Raw genomic sequence first — 23,857 nt, 5'->3', positions numbered from 1 at the left:
TAGATGCACTCATAAAATATGATAGAACTGACACACAAGATACGAAGTAGGATTCCAAACTCACTTAATGGAATCCATTGGATGAACGTTCCAAATGAACTCAGTGAAACTGAACATAATGTCAAGACGCACTCAATGGAACCTAACAAAGTGTAGGATCCATGTATGAAATTAAAGCCCAATCGTGTTGCAGCTCTGGCCGAAGCCATGCTGTTTAGACGCCTCCTTAGCCCCATCCCCTTCCCATTTATTTTGGTTTTTTATACTACTTGTAGGGGCTTGTGTTTGTGGTCGGGATCCGTTGGCTCTCCTATGGTGTGGCGGCCTTGGTTGCATGTTGAATTGTTAGAGCATTTCCTTTGTAGTAAGGCTGTCTTGGGCTATAGGCAATGTAATCTTCTTTGTGAATAGTAATTGCATGTAGTGAATAGTAACTGACCAAGTGTATCTCGACCTCTATACTAAATAACCCAGACAATTCGTATTAAAATAGTTTTTTTAATACAATGATAAAAAATAATCTTATTTTTAATTTAGGATAATAATAAAAGATTTGTTGAAAGTATTTGAAAATATTAAAATGTGGTGTAAGATGGAAGAACATGGTTGGTTATTTATAGAAAAAAATAATAATTTTTGTATATTTATTGTATTTTTGTATATTTTGTAATTTTTTCGTATTTTTAATTATTTTAGGGTGATTAAGGAGCCAATCCCCTAGAGGAGTAAGCCACGGTGGAACTACTCTTATGCACTGGGATATCTTCATCGAATACAACATGGAGTTGATTATTTTCAAGTGGCTACCCTTATGGTTGCTAACGCGATGATGGCGGCGACAGCGATCAGCCTTTGCAGGTTGAAGATTAGGATTTCCTTTTTCATTTTCTGGCTTTTTGTTGAATGGGCTTTGGTTAATGTAATTGTATTGGGCTTTTCTCATTAAAAGAAATTTCTTCTTTGTTCTTCGACATAATTTGTAGCGAACTTGTTATTTATGTGAGCGAAAATTAAGATCTTTCACTTACTAATAGAAACAAATATCACTATTGCAATACTGGTAAATAGCAATGACTATTTTCAAGGGAAGTAGACCAGTATTTTTTTTGTTTTCATTCAGAAATAGTTGGGTTTTTTTCTTTGAAAAGAAAAATAAACAATTGGTTGTTGAGCATCACATTTTCGTCTTCTTGAACACCACCAACCATTGGTGCATCCAGGGATAATCCCCGCCCGCCCGGGGTGGTGGGGTTGTCCTAATGTAAGTGATCTAAGTTTGTTTAAACGCATCCTCTCAAGCGTCGTTGGGATATGCGGGAATAAGTATTTTATTTAACTCTTATTCAAAAGATCTTCAAAAAACCTTCAATGGCATTTTTCGAAGACCACCCTAATCCGAATGTGCATCTGCTCTTACCACCAAGTATAGTTGTATTCTGTTCCTTTTTTTATCACCTCGAATAATAAGGCAACAAAATAACGTGCCCCAAAAGGACAATTATAGTGGACAAAAAATACATAAACAATTATAGAGTCCTTGTAAAAAAATATGCTAAGGAGACAATTATACCTCACTTTTTTGGCACAATTTTTATAATGTTGACACATAATTGTGCTAAAAACATAAGGCGACGGAGAGTCCACAGAAACTCTCTATTAGAGAGTTCTATTTTAAGAGTCTCGTTAGCATTTCTCAACAAAAAAAAAAAACTACAGATTTCATGGCACTAAAATAAAGTATAAACATAAATGAGCATGAAGTAGCGGTACCGTCAAACCTACTTCATTTAATTAAGAAGATTATATAGAACATACGGCGGAGCTGAGAAAAACTCAGTCTCCAACGATCCAATTCTGAAAAATAGTGAACAAATGTCTTAATCCAACTATTGGTTTTGCCATCCCATTCCCAGATTGTTCGAGGTTTATATGCTCGTATCCAAAAATCTGATCCCAAAAATAATGGCAACATGTGGCAAAGAATTGCAAGGATACAACCCAATATATGAAGCATGAGAGGATCATCACTTAGAAATGGGATTCTAGAGTTCTCATATTTCCGATCTTTATACATGGATATGTACAAAAAAATTCGCTAAATACATGAAAAAGTCTATTTCTATGTCAAACATCATTAAAAATTAATACCAAAGGAAGAAATATATATAAACATTATTGAAATATTATGAGTATCTTGTTTTTAGACCAAATGTACCAATTAAGTATACATAATCCAATCAACCAATTCCTTTTCAATTGATAAAATAGCTAACTCATTCAATATTTCTTGTGACATAGTTGATTGGAGATAAGATTTGATCAACTTATTTTGATAAACTTCTTTTTGAAGAGGCAATGGTAACTGATATGATTAACAAAATTCTATAAGCAAATACTCAAGGCTCAAAGTCCGTATACTTCTTATTTGATTAGACAAAGTTTGTAATATTAGTTTAGATAGATATATATATATATATAATATATATATATAAAATTCGGGGGCCCTAGGCAGCCCTGCCAAGCGTTAGGGTTGGTTTGGTATTGTTGAGATTTGAAAAAAAACTGCATCTACCGTGTTGTGAAAATAAGCAACTGAAATAAAGCAGCAGTGTTTGGTAAACTTTTTTGTAAAAGTGCTTTTGGAAAAAAAGTAATATTATAGTGTTTGATAAAATTTTATGTAAAACAGATGTGAAAAAAACTTGGTTTTTCAAAGCTGGGTTTTGCAGCTTTGTGTTTTTGGCTTTTTTTTTTTATCTAAAACTGTAAAAAAAATTGAAGCTGAATGTTTACCGAACATAAAAAAGCTAGAGCTTTTTTTTTATAACCAATTTTTTCAGAATTATACCAAACTAGGGCTTAATGGGCCGGGCTCATTAGAACGAGTGGCAGTTTTGAAATATCACGACCATCTCTCAGTCTCCGTCGTTGTCTGATTTTCCTCCTAATCGGAGAAGAAGGGCTACCAAATGCCCGTTGTACGTCGTCGTTTTGTCGAAACCTTGGTCCTTCGAATTCGTGGTTTCTGCTTCTTCCCGGCGCTCCTCACGCGTATGGCAGCCAGAGCGCGCGGCGCTCTCGATTGGTTCCATGGTCTGATCTTCCGCGAATCGCAATCCGACTGTGGCGGTTGCGTCGGCGCAAAACCAATCGGCAAACGTGGATCTCTTTGATGCGTATTTCCGAAGCGCCGGTTTGGACTGCGATGATCGGATTAGTGGCAATGAAGCCGTCGCTTTCTTCCAGGGCTCCGGTCTCCCCAAACAGGTCCTTGCGCAGGTACTTTCACTCTCTATATATGCATATGCTTGTGTGTGTGTGTGTAAGTGGATGTATATTGTAGTGTGTATGATTATATTTGTGTAATTATAGTGGTTGATCGGGATTTTATGTTGGTGGAAATGTGTTCCAAATCAGATTGATTTTGAATTTTTAATCTAATTGTAGTTGAAGTGGTTAATGTGGAGCTCGGGATGTTGTAATTTTCTGATTTAAACTGAGATTTTTATTTCGTGTTAGTATAAATGTGGAATTGATGTTCAAATGGTAGAAAATAAGTAGATGAAAGAGAAATGTCGCATTATTTGTAATTGGGAGTAATTTTTTACCGGCCAATTGACATACAAACATCCATAAATACTTTTAAATTGAGTCATGTGTGAATGTGCAATCTTGATTGATAGAATGACTACCCATCCATCATGCCACATTATCTTGAAAGAGAACATGACGATATTGCATATGACATTTCGAGCTGATAGTGCAGGCATGAACACTGTCCATGGTTACAGTTATGCGCCTATATAGTATGACCACGAACATAACTTTTGGAAGCTATAAGTTCCCCTACTCTTTAACTTTATGATCTTGTTTACATCTGTCAGTGGTTTTAAAAACGGCTTTTTAACCGCTGTTCAACCAATGTTCCACTTATAATAACTTTGCATAAAATCTTCCATTGGCTCGGAGAACACTGAATTCCATTGGAGGGCAGGGAGAAACTCGAGTGGTGAGTGTAGATCTTGAACCGCTGTTCCGTGTAATTTTAAGCACCGCAAATCTTCCATTGGCTCCAAGATCTCTGGGAAGTTTTCAACATTGGAGCACGAAGAGTGATCAAGTTCCTCGAGATATTTCAACTTACAAATGCTCAACATAATAGTTCAAGTATTATGTTGCAACCCCATCTTAACCAAGGCAGAATTTTCCTCCTGGCAACGTACTTATCTCATCAGCCATTGTGCCAGTATTTGTTGGGACCCAGTCTTCAGCTAGCCCAAGTACCCATGTTGGTAGCCAGCCTCAGCAGGCCCAGTCATTTGCAAAAGCAAACCAGCAGGTCTCCGACTAGTGCTACTGGAGTTTCATCCGGAGCTGGGAACTCTGCTTCTAGTCAGTCTCATTTGTCATGGCCTAGGATGACTCAAACTGATGTTCAGAAGTACACCAGTATTTTTGTGAAACGTGACACACACAGAGATGGGAAAATCACTGATGCACAAGCCCGCGACCTATTTCTGAAATGGGACGACTAAGAGGTAGTACTATTTTCTTTGTATTCATCTATTGGCTTGTGTTTTACAGGCACATATGCCATGTGGTTATTGAAGCTCTTTTCTTCTGTTTGTTTCTCATCTTGTTAGCTGTTAATGGAACTGATGCATCTTTGCAAAACTTGTACTATCCCTATCCCGGAGTTACAGTTGTTCATTTTTCCTCTTTTGGGTGGTGGATGATTGACAATGTTTTAGTTGGTGGCATTTAGCTTGAATTCCTGAACATAACAGGCTAGATCAAGCATATTTTTCTGCGAGATGCTTTGCTGCTGGATGTTCATCCTTTGCATAATGTGTTCGTATTTTGATGTAAAAACTTACGTATGCCATAGGTATTTTGTAGATATAAAATTTTATTTGTAATTGGGAGTAATTTTTTGCTGGCCAATTGACATAGAAACATCCATAAATACAATTAAATTGTGTCATGTCAGAATGTCCAACCTTGATTAATAGAACGACTACCCATCCTTCCATCCAGCATGCCTGACCGTAGAATCGATGATCCACTATCAAAAAAATCGACCGGTGGCTTGGAGTCCCAATGTCCATATTGGAGCTCAAGGGGAAACTCGATTGATGAGTGTAGCTCTTGTGCCACTGTTTCACGTAATTTTGAGTATTGCAAATCTTCCGTTGGCTCCAAGATCTCTGGGAAGTTTTCAAGTTTCGAGCATCCATAGAGATTGAGTTCCTTGAGATATTTCAACTTGCAAATGCTCCTTGGGATACTTGAAAGCCTTTTGCAACATAATAGTCCAAGTATTTTGAGAGCAGGGAGAAACTCGATTGATGAGGGTAGCTCTTGAACTGCCGTTCTACTTAAATTTAAGAACTTCAAATGTTTCATTGGCTCCAAAATTTCTGGGAAGTTTTCAAGCTTGGAGCACCAAGAGAGATCGAGTTCTTCGAGATATTTCAACTTACAAATGCTCTTTGGAATACTTGAAAGGTTTTTGCAAAATTGTAGTTTAAGTATTTTGAGAGCAGGGAGAAATTCGATTGGTGAGTGTAGCTCTTGAACTGCTGTTCCACTTAAATTTAAAGACTCCAAATGTTCCATTGGCTCCAAGATCTTTGGAAAGTTTTTAAGTTTAAAGCAGCTGGAGAGATCGAGTTCCTTGAGATATTTCAACTTACAAATGTTGGTTGGTAGACTCACAAGTCTATACTTGTGAGCCAATGATAATTTAGTTATATCCCTGGGAAGCTCCGAAAACTCAGCAAGAGATTTGCAACCATCTAGATTAAAAGAACCAGAGACTTTCAGCTTACACATGTTGCTTGGAAGTTTCTCAAGGTCTTCACAATACCTTATATCCAAGTGAGAAATTTTTTCGTGAGACCAAATTGATTGGGGCAACTCCTTTATACCACTGCCCAATAAATCTAAGTCTTTAATATTTCTTGGCATCTCTGGAAGATACTTGAGACTTCGGCAGTGTTGAAGACGAAGATGAGTAAGCCTGTCAAGATCTTGAAAATACCAAGGAATTTCAACCAAACGTGAACAGCGAGAGAGATCTATGTTCACAATTTTTACACTCCCAGAGAGATTTGGAACTTCAGTTAGATTTGAAGATTCAGAGAGATCGAGCACTTGTAAGTTGACAAGTCTCTGTAACAAGAGTAGAGAGAAATATCAAGAATTAATACAATTTCTACACTTAATTTTATACAAGAATTAGAATAGGCATATAATATACCTGGTCTTCTTTCCAGAACTTCTTAACTCGGCTCCCTGGCATATGAAGCTCAACCAGATTTTCCGGTGAAAATTTTGACGGCAAAGATTCCAGTTGATATTTAAACCAATAAAGGTAACGAAGAGAATCAGGAAGGTCTAGAGAAGCGGCGGTTTGAAAAATAGGCCCAATAAGCATTATTAAGTTTGACATCAGTTTGAAGTTGAATGGTTGCTTTTCACTCTCATTAAGCATTATTAGGTCTGGACTAAGTGATATGGCTTCAACAATTGGAGTTTCCTGACAATAAGAACAAAGTTTAAATGTATATATATCCTCAACATGGTAAGATGCAATGCTTATTTGGAAAAAGAATTCAACAAAGTTCTAGAAGAATCTAGAGTATTTGCGATGGTAATGACGCCCAAGTTTCTAGTAAAATATCCAAGGTAATTGTAATAAAATAATAAAAATTACATAGACTTCCTAGCACAATAAAAAGAGTAGTGTTATTCTTAACACCTAGTTTTTATTTTTATTTTTAACAAACGATATTATCTACACTAAGGGGAGATAATAGGCTTAACCTTACAATGGGCTAGCAATAATATGGTTCAAATTCGCCTTTGGTGAGAATCAAACCTAAGACCTCTCACTTATAAGTGAAGAAGAATACCACTAAATAGTAGTACTAAGTGGCTCTTACCACCGAGTTGTACTATCACTTGTACCATATTTCTAATAAAGCGTATGACCCATCAACGCATGTGGGTTCCATCTCTATTAGAGAGATGGTACAAATGATAATATAAATAGATAATAAGAATAAAATTTTTGCAATAAAAATTCAATCAAATTATTTTTTAAGAATCTGATTTCTTTATTATAAATGAGTTTTACTTATCATCTAAAGTTTGCTATTTATTTATTCTTAAAAAAAGAAAAGAAAAGAAAACATTGAATGCATTTGGCTCTTACCGTGTTACTCTTCAGTACACGATAGATATCCTCATCCGTGAACAACCTACTCCGTTTACCAGGATCTTCAATACATTGTTCCTGAACAATTGTCCTTCCCATTGCTTGTAGCAAATCGTGCATCTCTATGACTTCCCCTCCCCATTTGTTTGAATCAACTGATATGAGAGACCTATCAATGAGAATTCTAATTCCGGATGTCGCAAAGAATCCACGAACGTCTAACATTCGTTTTACCTCATTCACTTTCTTCCCTTTATGAAAACATGCTATATCCAGAAAAATCTCCTTCTCATATTTTCCCAATCTATCATAACTTATTCTCAACACTTTCTGGATATCTTCACTGGGAGATTGTTTCAATTTGTTGAATTCATCTTCCCAATCTTCTTTGCTTCTACAATTGAAGAACAAGGACCCCAGAACTGTAAGAGCTAAAGGAACGCCTCTGGCATAATCCACGGTCTTTTTTGCCAACTCCTCATAATCTATTCTACGAGTAGTGTTATTCTTGAAAGCATGCAAACAGAAGAGCTGAAGAGCGTCATCCGATTTCAATACCTCAACCTCGTAGATATTCTCCTCTTCAACAGTTTGTCTAAGTGTGTCCTTATCTCTACTTGTGATAATGATTCTACTTCCAATGCCACACCACTGAAGATCACTAGCTAAACGTTGCATTTGCATTGGACCACTCACATCATCAAGAACAATGAGGACCTTTGTGCGGCTGAGCCTATTTCGAACACCAGTTGATCCTATGGATAGACCTTCTTCCTTGAAAATGCCGCTTAGAAGTTTCCTTTGCAGGCAATCTAGTCCATTTGGTTGTTCTGATTTCTCCCTGACATTTTTAAGAAAACAAGAAGCTTCGAATTTAGAAGAGAGTATGTGAAATACAGTTTCAGCAAGGGTGGTCTTGCCAATACCACCCATGCCCCAAATACCTACTATAGTGATGCAAGCGTCATTTGAGTCAATGCCCAGTCGTGATTCAATTTGCTGAATGCGGCTTTCAATTCCAACCAGGCCCTCTGAATCACATGATGATTCACAATTCAAGTTTGTCCAAATATGATCGACAACATTCTTAATTAGATCTGCTTCCGTCCTGGCGTATAAATATGAATGATTATGTAGAAAAAAACAATAGTTAGTCTTAAAGGCTGGTCGCAAAAGTTGTCACGTAAATAAAGAAATATACTAAAAGTTTTAACACCGTATATTTGTGCAAGAAAAGAAATCTTGTTTATTCTCTCCTCAAAATAAAATTAAAGCAATATTAAAATAGAAATACACTTGTTTTCAGGCAAACAACAATACAACTAAGTAAGCTTGCATATTAGAGCATTCAACCCACTATCTTTTTGAAGAAAATGAACTTGTCCCACTAATGAAATCGTTAACCCTAAAGAGAAATTAGATACGTTTAAATGAGCTACAACTAATTACATGCCTTGGCCAAGGAATAGGGCCGCCAATGGCAATTTCGTAATTACCCTAGTCTAAGTTTGGAGAGAGAGAGAGAGAGAGAGAGAGAGAGAGAGAGAGATAGAGTGGGGGGGGGGGGTGGATTGTAGCTAAGCTGGGATTTTGATTTATTTACAGAATTTCTATCCTTGTTAAAAAAATTCCTATTCGCGGGGGGAAGATTGGTGCGTTTGGGCCTAACGTGGGCTTTGTTCTGGGTGGTTAACAAGGAAGGCCTGATTCAATGTGTACATGATCGTAATGCCCATCCAGATTTTAGATCCAACGACCTGAGGTAAAAGGTCGGAGGACATTGGGGTAATTCTTATGGAGAGTTCCATGCTACTTCTACATGAGGCTTTCAACATTCTACCAGGGCGAATCATCAGAGCCATTTTTTAGGAGGTACTCATAGTGTATATATGCGCGAACCCCATACTTCTTCTGGAAGGTGTTCACAGAGTTATTTTAGAGGATCGAAAGACCAGCCACAGAAGACACTTCCATGGATTTGCGCTCACTGCGAATGCCGACACTATGATGCATGTAGAGATGGTTCTAAGACTTATTATCAGTGCGGGGAGACTGGTCACTTTTTACGAGGTTGCCTACATACTACTGCTAGATGAGTTGGCAAACCCACTGCTGATGTTGGGGGTTTAATAACATCTTCGGCGTAGAGTAGGCCTTCTTGAGCACCTTCGGCCTCGAGCCAGCAAAGGATTGGGCAATAAAAGATCGAATAGTAGAGCGACAAACAACTTGGAAAAGGTTCTTAGCAAGTGGGGGCCCATAGCAGTAGAACTGGGATGCCTCAAATGGGTTCTCAGCGAGTTGGCAGGGTTTGTGTACTATCCACTATGAAGGTGAGGTTGAGCCTAACATAGTCATATGTATTATTCATCTTGATTTGCTCCTTGCTAGGGCATTGTTTGATCTTGGAGCCGAGAATTCTTTTATATCAAGGACTTTTGTTTAGTCTTTGTGCATTTTACTCTCTTTTTTTGGGGCCTTATATTGTTGACCAAGTAGTTCGATCTTGTGAGGCTCGCATAGATCAAGGTGAGATGATAAACTAATGCGAGATATTATTGGCATTTATCGTGCGAATTTCGATTGTTTTGAGAAAGTGGTAACGTTTCGACCACCTGATAGACCTCAGTTTTAGTTTGCTAGAGTTCGTAAACCTATTCCACCACCAGTAATGGTATCAGTCACCAAGGCTAGACGACTCATGAGCCATGGATGTCAGGGTTATTTGGCTCATGTCATAACCATTGAGCAAAAAAATATTGAGATTAACGTTATTCCAGTTGTTAGAGAATTCCCTGATGTATTTCCTGTAGAGTTACATAGCTTGCCTTCAGTGAGGGAGATCAAGTTCAATATTGACCTTATGCCAAAGACAACACCTATTTCTAAGGCTCCGTATCATATGGCACATTTGGAACTTAGATAGCTCAAAACACAATTACAGAAGTTATTGGATAAAGGTTTAATTCGACCTAGTATTTCACCTTAGGGTGCTCTCGTTCTCTTTGTGAAGAAAAATGACAGATTTATACGTTTGTGCATCTATTATCGTGAGCTTAATAAGGTGACAATGCGAAATAAGTACCCTCTACCGAGGATTGATGACTTATTTGACCAGCTTCAAGGTGCTCAGTATTTTAGTATGCTAGATTTGATGACTGGTTATCATCAATTGAGGATCCGAGATGAGGACATAGCGAAGACAACTTTTCAAACTCACTATGGTCACTATGAGTTCTTGGTCTTGCCGTTTGGCCTGACAAATGCATCAATTGCATTCATAGATTTGATGAATCGGGTATTCCGACCATTCATTGATCAGTTCGTGGTGGTGTTCATTGATGATATCCTAATCTATTCACAGAGTGCAACTGAGGACAAGAAACATCCGACTTGTTCTGTAGACTATGAGAGATTGTCAACTGTAAGCTAAGTTTAGCAAGTGTGAGTTTTGGCTGGAGTGTGTTAAGTTCATTGGCCATGTGATCTAGCATGATGGTATCATGGTGGATCTTGCAAAGGTGGAGGCAGTTGTTGGTTGGAGTCAACCTACTACAGTGACTGAGATTCAAAGTTTTTTTGGCTTAGCTGGATATTAACAGAGATTCATTGAGGGTTTCTCAACATTGACATTTCCTTTGACGGGACTGACGAGGAAGGATACTTCGTTCATTTGGGATGACAAGTGAAAGGACATCTTTGAGGAGTTGAAAGGTAGACTTGTGTTTGAGCCTGTTCTTACCCTTCCATCTGGTTCTGGGGGTTTGTGGTATACACCGATGCATCTCGTAAGGGACTAGGTTGTGTTCTGAGGCAGCACGACATGGTAGTAGCCTATAGTTCTCGCCAGTTGAAGCCGTATGAACTTAACTATCCAAACCATGATTTGGAGCAAGCTGTTGTGGTTTATGCATTAAAGCTTTGGCGAAATTATCTTTATGGAGATTCTTGTGAGCCTCAAGTATATCTTCACTCCGCGGAAGCTAAACTTACAACATAGACATTGGTTAGACTTGGTGAAAGATTATGATTGTCAGTTTCTCTAGCAAGGCGAATATAGTTGTTGATGCTCTGAGTAAGAAGCAGTTTGCTAGTGTTGCAGCTTTATCACTTCAAGTTGGTTAGTTAGCGGAGGATCTGAGGAGGATGAAGATTCAGCCTATTGATCAGAACATTAGTGGCCCACAGGCTTACTTCAATCACTCCTTATTCTCGAGAGGAAGTGGGAGCACATTACTATGGATTTTATAACAGGCTTGCTGAAGACTCGAGATGGGCATGATTCCATTTGGGTTACTTTCTTGCCGTTAAGAAGACTTATACTCTGGAGTGACTTGCGAGACTCTTTTTAGATGTGATTGTGAAGTTACATACATTTCCAGTGTCTATCATTTATGATTGTGATCCTTGTTTCATTTCTTATTTTTGAAGTCGTCTTCATAATGTTATGGGGACTAAGTTAAATTTCAGCACAACTTTTCATCCTTAGACCGACGATCAGTTAGAGCGCACTATTCAGACCTTGAAGGATATGCTTCGAGCTTGTGTACTTGATTTGAAGGGTAGCTGGGATAGACATTTGTCGTTGGTTGAATTTGCGTATAATAATAGTTACCAAACGAGTATTCAGATGACACTTTACAAAGCACTTTACGGAAGGAGATGCATATCTTATTTGTATTGGGATGAGGTAGGTGAACATCGACTGTTGGGGCCAGAGTTAATGCGGTTTGCTGCAGAAAAGGTTGCTATGATCTGTGCAGGCTTATTAGCAACTCAGAGTCGACAACAAAGTTATGTTAACCTTCACATACATGAGGTGACATTCGAGGTTGGAGAATATGCTTTCTTACGAGTTTTTCCTATGAAAGGCGTCCTCAGGTTCGGGCGTAAAAGGAAGCTTAGTCCAAGGTATATTGGACCGTTTTAAGATCTTAAAGAGAGTTGACAAGGTTGCCTATCGTCTTGCATTACCGCCAGAGCTATCACACATTCATTTGATGTTTCACGTATCTTCGCTTTGGAAGTATCGAACTGATCCATCTCATGTCATTTCATATGGGCCTATTCAGGTTATAGAAAACCTTACTTATGACGGGTACCCCATTGAAATCCTCGATCGAAGAAAGAAAGCTCTCATCCCCAAGACTATTTCTTTAGTGCGTGTGTTATGGAACAATCATGACGTGGAGGAATTGACTTGGGAGACGAAGGACAAGATGCACCAACACTATCCACATATGTTTGACTCTGGTGCGTTGAGTTTAGGGGACTAAACTCTTTTTAAGAGGGAAGGATATGAAATCTAGTCCCTGGATTTTCATTATTAATTACGTATTTATTTACGTTATTTTTAATTTATTCTAATTATGTTAATTTTAGAATAGTTACAAGGTATAAATTTTCGTAATTAATCTTTTAAAATTCGTAGACCTTTCAAGGGCAAGTGTTTTCAAATAGAACTCAATTCCATGAGTGTGTAGGTGAAAGTTATTCGCGAATCGGAGTGATAACGAAGAAGTTACAGACGTTGGAAGTTCGATAAAAAAATATGTTTAATATATAATTAGAAGCTCCCATGAATTTGGGGCAGGTCCAATTAGAGAGAGAGTGATAATGAGGAAACCAATCAGAGAAGAGAGAAGACAACCCAATGCGACCTACTCCCCCCTCGCTACCCGACTCCTTACCCAAACCCTCTACAATTTCTGACATGATTTATGTCGATTTTTCTAGCTTTTCTCGACCTTCCATCACGACGTCAGTTTCCCTTCGGTTTCCTTTCAATCTCCACAAAAACTCGACGAGATTTGGCCTTAGTTTCGCGAAGAACTCCATCGACGGGTCCATGAGTATTCGACGACGATCGGCCGTTTCTGAAGCTTGTTCCTTCGACCAATGCCACCAGTAGACTCTCCTTGAACCCAGGAACAAGCCCAAACATTGGTTGGTGCGTTGAGGTTCAATTTGATAGCGATTCGAATAACACCCATTTAAGGTTTCGACGGTCTAGGGTGATTTCAGGCCACTTCTTGGCCGAATTGAACCCCAGTTCAGGCAACGATACTACATGACGTCTTGATATTCGTGCCAGGGTGCATTATATCAGAGATTTGGAGCGACTAGTTTACCGCTTTACCTTTCATTGTATTATCTCTTTTGGGACTTGTATTTTGAGCCTATAGGTATGTCTTGTCCCTAGTGAGGGTTGTGTATTTTGACAGTACAGATTTGTACGTGGGGTAGAGTCCACTATCATGTTTATTATGAGGTATTAGTTCTAATATTTCATTCATATCTTGTACGTATGTTACGCTGTCCTCTACGTCCTTGTGTCACGTGTCGATCCTAAACGTATGTCGAGATCGGGTATATATTTATACACACACACAGAGCCCAGACTCCTATGGGAGGCAGCAGTGGGGAATTTCCTACAATGGATGAAAGCTTGACGGACATTGCCACGTGGAGGTAGAAGGCCTACAGGTCGTGAACTTCTTTTCCTGGAGAAGAAGCAATGATGGTATATGGGGAATAAGCATCTGCTAACTATGTGTCAGCAACCTCGGTAATACAGAGGATGCAAGTGTTATCTAGAATGATTGGACATAAAGCGTCTGTAGGTGGTTTTTAAGTCCGCCGTCAAATCCCAGAGCTCAACCCTGGACGTATGTTGGGATTGCGTGTGTGTGTGTGAGTTCATATTCTTTTGGAAGTACTTACTCTAGAGTTGTAAATAGATTGGAGGCTAACTGAGTAAAGATTCTTGCGTTGTGTGTTTTGGTAGGCGTGAGATTTAATTTTAGTTCCGGGATTATACGGGTGGATCGAAATTGGAATTATCATATGCTGTTTGGTTGCTTGCTTTAAATATGATAAGGACAGTGTATCCGTAAATAGAATTGTAAATATGATTGCACATATATGCCGTGGCGAAGCTGTTAAGGTGCAGGGAGCCCCTCCTCTCACCGGAAAACATGCCCAGAAATCATGGCTTGCTGCCCCATAGCCCCTTTGGCCTCACCGGATTGCAGCTCACAATTGCTGCAGTTCTCCATGGGTGCGCAGAGAAGGGAAAACATTTTTTTTTTTTTAAAAAAAAAATTCCAAGCGGAAACGATGTCGTTTTGGTCCTGGAAAGTAAGTGAAACGGCGTTTTTTGGACAATTGGGCTTAATTTGAAAAAAAAAATATAAAAAATATTATGGGAGGACCCCTTGTCCCCGTCCCTAATTTCCAACCTGACAAATAAGATTTTCCAGCATCAAACCCGCGCCGTTCCGTTTGGCCCCTTCTTACTGGTATGTTGGCTTTTTGTTTAATTTTTCGTTGGGATTTAATTGCTATTATTTAAATTCGATTTGTGCTAATGGCCATTGAGTAATTTCTGGGATTGTTCAATGGTTTTGATGATTTGGTGGTGATTTTGGTGTGATTTCTGTGATTATTTATGTGGATCTGTAGATTTAAATGTGTTCTAGTATTTGCAATGAATCCATCTGCATTCTCCATTTGATCCTTCGAATTTAGAAAGTTTGGTCCTTTTATTAAGCTGTTGCGATTTTCGAAGTTTTATTTTCTTGGATACCATTTGAGTCAGTTGAAGGTAACTGGGAGCACCATTAAAATGTTGGAGAACAATGTAAATGTAGCATATGCTATAGCACCTTATGATTTAGTCTCTGGGTTTGTAGGTTGTGTTAAAACTTGAAGCATTTTTGGCAGACCCAGTGGCAATGGAACGGTACTATAAGAAACAGTGTATAAATCATCCTTCAAATATTCGGGGTAGTTCTTCTTCTAGTATTCCAAGTAGTTTTCCTATTATTCTAGGTGGTCCTTCTTCGAGTATAGTATAGAAAAAGATGTCGCATTTTGCCATTATTGTTATCTTTTCAACTTTGATTTTGATAAAGTGGGAAATGATGGAAGTGATACCTACACTGAGAAAGGGTTTAGGCATTGGAGGAAAGGATCAAAAAATTTTCGAAAATTTTCGTCCTTCGCCCCGTCAATTTCTGGATTTGCCACTGCATATATGTACAAATCGAGTTGAGTTGTTGTAAATATATGTAAATAGGGTTATTGTAAACAAGTTCGAAAAGCCGATTGAACTGCATACTACATCTATCTCTTATGCAAACATCTATCTCTTATGCAAAGACATTATATTTTGTGATTACACCTTCTATTAAAATGTTCTATTTTGTTTCATTATTTACATTACATATTCTTTTTTTTTATTTTTTATGTGATGTAAATGGCGAAGCTACATAGGGACGAGGGGACGGCTGCCCCTCCGCTCGCTGGAAAATAAGCCAAGGAGTGAGTCTTAAGCGCCTTTGCTTCGGCCAGAAACTGGAAAATACGATGGCCATTCTCACTCTCCATGCTGCTGCGCAGCTCCCCAGGGTTTTATTTTTTATTTTTAAACAACATCGTTTGGGCTTTGGGAATAAAAGAATTAAACGAAACGGTGCGTTTCGTATCAAAGGCAAACAAAGGATTGAGACAGCGGTGGGTGGAGTCCAAAGGCGGACAACACGCAGAACTCACCACCGTGAAAGTAAACCAAGATGGGGAGCTTTTAGGTTTTGTTTTGATGGATGTTTGGGAGGTAAAGGCGAGCCGAGATGTTGGGGTTGTCTGAGATGATGATGTCTTCAGAGGAAACACTAGTTTACGGATCTTGATCAGGAGATGGGGGCACGTATGAATCTAATTCCATGGGTCGCCGTTTAATTGTGCCATCATCATAGATTCTGAGGAAAGGTTGGTTTTAAAAGGTGAATTCAAAGGTGATGGAAGTCGTTATCCATTAGAGAAGATGGACAGATTATGAAGATGTGTGAAACTTGAGGGAGTGTATGTACCAATTAATACAGGGAGCGTTTTGCATTAACTTATTATAAAACAAGTAAAGAGAGATTGCATGTTTGACACTTGATTACCATGCAGTAACATCAAACAAATTAGCCACTAGGTGTCTTTCATCTAGCAATCACACCTATCACAACTTATATATATTTTTTTCTTTGGATTTGTATCACAAACAGTGACGTTTGACTAAGTTATCTTTTTGTATTTTTAGTAAAGAATTGTCAAACATCATTGCGCTAGGAAGTGAGAGAATAATAGTTGAGTGTTAGTTTGGTTGTTTATACTGGGAAAAAGGTTTACTTTTATTGATAATGACCTATTATGCTACGTTTTCATAACACATTAACAAATATAACTTGTTTGTATTAATAAATTATGAATGAGGTTAATATTATCTACTATTAAAAGAATTTGGTTGTCTACATTATTTTAAAATTTTTATCTTTTTATATTTGGTCCCTTCTCTCGATAATTTCTAACTTCGCCACTAGTGATGTTGTCCTCTAAATTACCAAAAAAAAAAAAAAAAAAAAAAGAAAAAAACCCACTCTTTTTTAGGATTTGATTTTAATTACATGACTAATTTTTCGATCCGCACCGCTTGGGCATGAAGTCTTGTTAAAACCAAAATCTCCCCTCAATTGCATTGTAGCAAATCTACAGTGCCTCACCCCTCACCAAGTTTAAAATAGAGTAATGCTTTACCAAATCTAATCAAATTGTCACAAGTTTAAAGAAAATTTATAATTTTATACAAGTTAAATAATGAGTTACTTACCAGTGATTGTTTGAATAATCAAACCCAGACCGATCGGCTACAGCCTTCAAAGCATCCCTCCACTTGTGCACCTTATCAATACTGTTCTTGAAACGTTTTTCAAGTTTAGCAAAGGCACCCGCATAACTCCCATGTTGTTTTCGTACATCAGATGGATTGATGTCGTAGAATACGGGTATAACCTTCTGGCCATATCTTTCCTCGCATTCGAGTATATGCACGAGTTCATCCAAACACCATGTGGAAGAAGCATAGTTTTGTGAGAAAATGATCACCGAATGCGTGGATTTCTCGATTGCCTCTAGAAGGGCAGGTCCGATTTCTTCTCCTTTCTGAAGTCTGTAATCTATGTAGGTTTCAATTTTCTTCTGAAGTAAGGCAGCATGAAGATGGCTGGTAATACCACGGCGGGTGTCCTCACCTCTGAAACTGATAAACACATCATACTTTTCCCGACGAGGGGGGATATTAGCTACAATACCATCATCATCATCATCTCCAGCAGCAGCAGATGGCGGAGAAGAAAATGTTAACCATCTGCAGCAAATCTGCAAGATCGTCATAATACACTCCATCTGTTTTTGTGTTTCTCTCAAGGAACTAACAATAGACCTGTAAATTGTGAGTAAAAAAGAAGAGAAAGAAGCAAGCGATTGATAATATATGAAAGAAAGAAAAAGGGATATTTAGGTTATTGAAAATTTTATGACGCTCAGGCTTTCTTAGAAAATCGTTAAAGAGAAGAAATAAAAAAACCCCAACTCAAGCACCTTTATCTTCCGCGTACAAAAATTCAACGCTTTCAAAGCCAAGACAACAGGTAAGGCCAAGGGCTGCCCGCTAGGGTTGATGAAACATTGATGGACATAATATTATTCAATTTATTGAGAAATTATGTAGTAGCTTCATGCTTAAACTTGCAATAAACAATCACCAACATCAGTGACGAGATGCCAGGACGCAACACATGGCTTTTGTTTTTTTCTCTGGAGCGATGCATACGGCTTTAGTATCTCAACAAATTCAATAATCACGAAAATGGGCCAGTAGCCGGCAACAGATTTCATAGCTCATGTTGAAATTTTATTTTTTTTCAGAGATCGTATTTACAAAGTAATTTATAATATATTGATCCTGATAATAAGCATTGAAATTTATATCATTCATGCAGTGTTTGAAGAAGGGTGTTCGTCTATACCCATGCTTCAAAAGTTTGAGCGAATCTCTTAATCAGTGGGCTACAATAAGTTAGTATGTAAAAGTCGGTCATAAAATTACGCACTTAATCACCTACAGATAAATTAATTGTTAAGGCCGAACAACATTTCGACAAATTAATTGATGTGGGCTAAGCAATAAGAAGTATATAATAATATTAATTGTGTCTTTCATGACAAAAATAATAGTACGCAACTATTTATTGATGTAATCACGAATTATATTTTAGTTAACTTGTGATTACTTTTGACCCAGAAAATGCAGTGGAGTTCGTCTGAGGCCGGCTGTGGTCGAAACTGGAAAGAAATTATTTGGCGGGGTGGTCCAAACTGGGGACAAATTAGTGGGTGAGAAATTTTTTTTTTTTTTGGGAAGAAGAGAGGGGGGGGGGGCGCGCCGGGTAAATAAGTAAAAAAAATGAGGAGAACAACATAGGCTTGACTCACAACGTTACACATCACAAACACACTCATGAAATACCAAAGTTAAATTCCAAAGTTTTAGCGTAGTTAACCATCGGGACGTCTCGATTGACTTTTTAGGATTGACCGTTGACTTTTTACGAAAATTTCCCTGGACTCTCTTTAGTGTATTTCGACTCTCTGATTTTAAATCCACACCCTGTTTTCCCAAATTCAAACATTTTAATCAAGTTTAACTAATGGGTCCAAATGTTGTACTTAGGTGCAATTACTATCGGAGACTTCGACTTTTCTAGTTCGAACGGCTATGTCTTCGCCGGTATCTGTGAGTGGGATTTTTCTTTTCTATAGTGTGTGTGTGTGTGTGTGTGTGTGTGTTTCCATTTACACATTTCATAAAGAGTTTTCTACAATATGCCTAGATTATCGTGACGTGTATAAGAATTAGCGTATTAACGGAAATTATGAAATTATACAACACCCTACGGGATGCACAGGTATGCGTAGTCTTATTTATGCCTTAAATTGAATTTACGGTAATGAATATCATTGTATTGATTAGAATTATCAAATTATCAATTTAATGTGGCATAATCATATTTACGTTATCTGCTAATTGTGTGTTGCACTGGTGTTAGTACTCGCTCGGGCCAGGGATAGTCTTTCACGTGTATGTTCACATTGCACCGCACGCTTGTTTTTTCTCTGGAGCGATGCATACGGCTTTAGTATCTCAACAAATTCAATAATCACGAAAATGGGCCAGTAGCCAACAACATATTTCATAGCTCATGTTGAATTTTTTTTTATTTTTTTATTTCCAGAGATAATATTTACGAAGTGATTTATAATATACTGATTCCGATAATAAGCATTGAAATTTGTATCATTCATGCAGTGTTTGAAGAAGGGTGTTTGTCTATACCCATGCTTCAAAAGTTTGAGCGAATCTCTTAATCAGTTGGCTACAATAAGTTAGTATCTAAAAGTCGGTCATAAAATTACGCACTTAATCACCTACAGATAAAATAATTGTTAAGGCCGAAGAACATTTTGACAAATTAATTGATGTGGGCTAAGCAATAAGGAGTATATAATAATATTAATTGTGTCTTTCATGACAAAAATAATAGTACGCAACTATTTATTGGTGTAATCACGAATTATATTTTAGTTAACTTGTGATTACTTTTGACCTAGAAAATGCGGTGGAATTGGTCTCAGGCCGGCTGTGGTCGAAACTGGAAAGAAATTATTTGGCGGGGTGGTCCAAACTGGGGACAAATTACTGAGGGAGAGTTTATTTATTATTTTTTTGGGGGGGTGGGGGGGGGGGGAATAAGTGAAAAAAATGAGGAGAACAACCTAGGCTTGACTCACAATGTTACACATTGCAAACACACTCATGGGGGCGGGGAAATAAGTAAAAAAAATGAGGAGATATTTATTATTTTTTTGGGGGGTTTTTTGTTTTTTTTTGGGGGGGGTGGGGAATAAGTAAAAAAAAATGAGGAGAACAACCTAGGCTTGACTCACAACGTTACACTTTGCAAACACACTCATGGGGGGCGGGGAAATAAGTAAAAAAAAATGAGGAGAACAACATAGGCTTGACTCACAACGTTACACATGGCAAACACACTCATGAAATACCAAAGTTAAATTCCAAAGTTTTAACGTAGTTGACCACTGTGACGTTTCGATTGACTTTTTAGGGTTGATCATTGGCTTTTTACAAAAATTTCCCTGGACTCTCTTTAGCGTATTTCGACTCTCTGATTTTAAAACCGCACCCCGTTTTCCCAAATTCAAACATTTAAATCAAGTTTTACTAACGGATCCCAATGTTGTACTTAGGTGCAATTACTATCGGAGACTTCAACTTTCCTAGTTTGAACGGCTATGTCTTCGCCGGTATCTGTGAGTGGGTGTTTTCTTTTCTATAGTGTGTGTGTGTGTGTGTGTGTGTGTGTGTGTGTGTGTGTGTATTTGTTAGTTTCCATTTACACATTTCATAAAGAGTTTTCTACAATATGCCTAAATTATCGTGACGTGTATAAGAATTAGCGTATTAACGGAAATTATGAAATTATACTACACCCTACGGGATGCACATGTATGTGTAGTCTTATTTATGCCTTAAATTGAATTTACGGTAATGAATATCATTGTATTGATTAGAATTATCAAATTATCAATTTACTGTGGCATAATCATATTTACGTTATTTGCTCATTGTGTGTTGCATTGGTGTTAGTACTCGCCTGGGTCAGGGCTAGTCTTTCACGTGTATGTTCATATTGCACCGCACACTCACTTTGGATCCATTGTAGGTGCCAGTCTTGTCCTAGACTGCTACAGGCAATTAGGAATCGTGTGTGATGCGTATAGCGCTAGTCTTCACGTGATTGTAGTACTAGAGCGTAAATCATTATTACACCTAATCATGTTCATGTCAGAATACATTTGCATGAACTCGTGTGGCAGCCTGTATCAATGAGCACTCGATGTGATATATTTACTTATGCAAGATTTGGTGATTTCCAGAAGTTATATGCTTCTTTGCGAATTTTAATGACATAATATTATTCAATTTATTGAGAAATTATGTAGCAGCTTCATGCTTCAACTTGCAATAAACAATCACCAACATCAGTGACGAGATGCCAGACGCAACACATGACTTTTGTTTTTTTTTCTCTGGAGCGATGCATACGGCTTTAGTATCTCAACAAATTCAATAATCACGAAAATAGGCCAGTAGCCAGCAACATATTTCATAGCTCATGTTGAATTATTTATTTATTTATTTTGCAGAGATAATATTTATGAAGTGATTTATAATATACTAATCCTGATAATAAGCATTGAAATTTGTATCATTCATGCAGTGTTTGAAGAAGGGTGTTTGTCTATACCAATGCTTCAAAAGTTTGAGCGAATCTCTTAATCAATAGGCTACAATAAATGAGTATCTAATAGTCGGTCATAAAATTATGCACTTAATCACCTACAGATAAAATAATTGCTAAGGCCGAAGAACATTTTGACAAATTAATTGATGTGGGCTAAGCAATAAGGAGTATATAATAATATTAATTGTGTCTTTCATGACCAAAATAATAGTACGCAACTATTTATTGATGTAATCACGAATTATATTTTAGTTAACTTGTGACTACTTTTGACCTAGAAAATGCGGTGGAGTTGGTCTCAGGCCGGCTGTGGTCGAAACTGGAAAGAAATTATTTGGCGGGGTGGTCCAAACTGGGGACAAATTACTGAGGGAGAAATATTTTTTTTTTTAGAGAGGGAGGGGGGGGGGGGGGTGGTGTGGAATAAGTAAAAAAAAGTGAGGAGAACAACATAGGCTTGACTCACAACGTTACACATCACAAACGCACTCATAAAATACCAAAGTTAAATTTCAAAGTTTTAACATAGTTGATCACCGGGACGTCTTGATTGACTTTTTAGGGTTGACCGTTGACTTTTTACGAAAATTTCCCTGGACTCTCTTTAGCGTATTTCGACTCGCTGATTTTAAATCCGCACCCCGTTTTCCCAAATTCAAACATTTAAATCAAGTTTTACTAACGGGTCCCAATGTTGTACTTAGGTGCAATTACTATCGGAGACTTTGACTTTCCTAGTTCGAACGGCTATGTCTTTGCCGGTATCTGTGAGTGGGTTTTTTCTTTTCTATAGTGTGTGTGTGTGTGTGTGTGTGTATTTGTTAGTTTCCATTTACACATTTCATAAAGAGTTTTCTACAATATGCCTAGATTATCGTGACGTGTATAAGAATTAGCGTATTAACGGAAATTATGAAATTATACAACACCCTACGGGATGCACAGGTATGCGTAGTCTTATTTATGCCTTAAATTGAATTTACGGTAATGAATATCATTGTATTGATTAGAATTATCAAATTATCAATTTACTGTGGCATAATCATATTTACGTTATCTGCTAATTGTGTGCTGCACTGGTGTTAGTATTCGCCCGGGCCAGGGCTAGTCTTTTACGTGTATGTTCATATTGCACCACACGCTCACTTTGGATCCATTGTAGGTGCCAGTCCTGTCCTAGATTGCTATAGGCAATTAGGAATCGTATGTGATGCTTGTAGCGCCAGTCTTCACGTGATTGTAGTACTAGAGTATAAATCATTATTACACCTAATCATGTTCATGTCAAAATACCTTTGCATGAACTCGTGTGTCAGCCTGTGTCGATGAGCACACGATGTGATATATTTATTTCTGCAAGATTTGGTGATTTCTAGAAGTTATATGCTTCTTTACGAATTTTACTAACATTTTGAGTTCTCAAGATGTTGCAGGCTCGGTAAATATTTTCTTAAGTAATATTTATATTTGGAAACTATACTTGTTTTACGGTGAGGGGTTATTATGTTTTCAAACAGGTTTTTACAAAACTTTATTTTTAGGCCCACTCACCCTTGTTTTTCACATCACTACACTTTATGGCTTCGTCACCCTCTTGATGACGGCCAGCACAGCTCGATTCGGAGTCTAGGTGGACATTCCAGGTCGGGGTGTATCATAATGGGTATATCTATCTTCGTCAATACAAAAAATATATTCGTTTAGTTGAGACATTATAAGTTTGTAGGTATTAATTTCATTATTAAACATTTGATGTATAAAATGATCCAATAAATGGATTTTGTTGAGTATAAAAATTAAAACATTGATGATGTTGGCTTGTCTTTGATATCTCTCATAAGCACCATTGAGTTCGCATTGATTTTGATTCAAAACTTTACTTTCCTACAAAATGCAACTTTTGTATTCTCAAGATAATGGTTCGGAGAATAATGGATATACAACTACATACATACATATATATATATATACACATATATATTATACTATTATATTATATATGAATTATATTGTTTACTATTCGGGTCGGATTCGGTTACGGATATGGTTTGGGGATCCCTATAAACATATCCAAAACCATAACTGAATAATATAAACGGTTTTTCCCCATATCCAAAATATACCCAAACTTCCATATCCAAATCTGTTCTATTCAGGTGGTTATTCACGGTTATCGGGTTTAACGGTTAGAATTGTCATCCCTCTTTGTAGGTCTTAGTCCCATCCAATCCAAATCTGATGCTAATCGTACATGGATCGAGAAAGCCTACATGGATCGGGAAGCTAATGCTATTGGCTTTTTGTGTAATGCCTCCAAGGTAGAACAAGCATTTTTGTTGTTTAAAGAAATGAAAAGGAATAGTATTGTTCCTGACGTCTATACCTATACTATTTTAATTGATAGTTTTGGTAAAGCTGGCCT

At 37.6% G+C, this 23,857-nt stretch overlaps 2 long non-coding RNA genes and 1 pseudogene across 2 annotated transcripts; 2 read left to right on the top strand and 1 right to left on the bottom strand.

Annotated features, from left to right (window-relative positions):
* The first annotated feature begins 3,142 nt into the window (after window positions 1-3,142).
* On the top strand, window positions 3,143-4,813 carry LOC125475216. Its single transcript, XR_007256637.1, has 2 exons — window positions 3,143-3,279; window positions 3,995-4,813. It is a non-coding gene; the product is annotated as an uncharacterized LOC125475216 (long non-coding RNA).
* The window catches only part of LOC103953673, a 35,057-nt pseudogene continuing 14,472 nt past the window's right edge, over window positions 3,273-23,857 (bottom strand).
* LOC125475217 lies at window positions 14,431-16,167 on the top strand. Its single transcript, XR_007256638.1, has 2 exons — window positions 14,431-14,523; window positions 14,917-16,167. It is a non-coding gene; the product is annotated as an uncharacterized LOC125475217 (long non-coding RNA).

This window comes from the organism of the source record quoted next, unplaced genomic scaffold, assembly GCF_019419815.1.
Source record: "Pyrus x bretschneideri cultivar Hongxiangsu unplaced genomic scaffold, Pyrus_bretschneideri_v1 Contig14, whole genome shotgun sequence".
In the NCBI taxonomy this organism is placed as follows: domain Eukaryota; kingdom Viridiplantae; phylum Streptophyta; class Magnoliopsida; order Rosales; family Rosaceae; genus Pyrus; species Pyrus x bretschneideri.
Note: the sequence above shows the minus strand (reverse complement) of the source record. Positions and strands in the feature narration are given on the sequence as shown.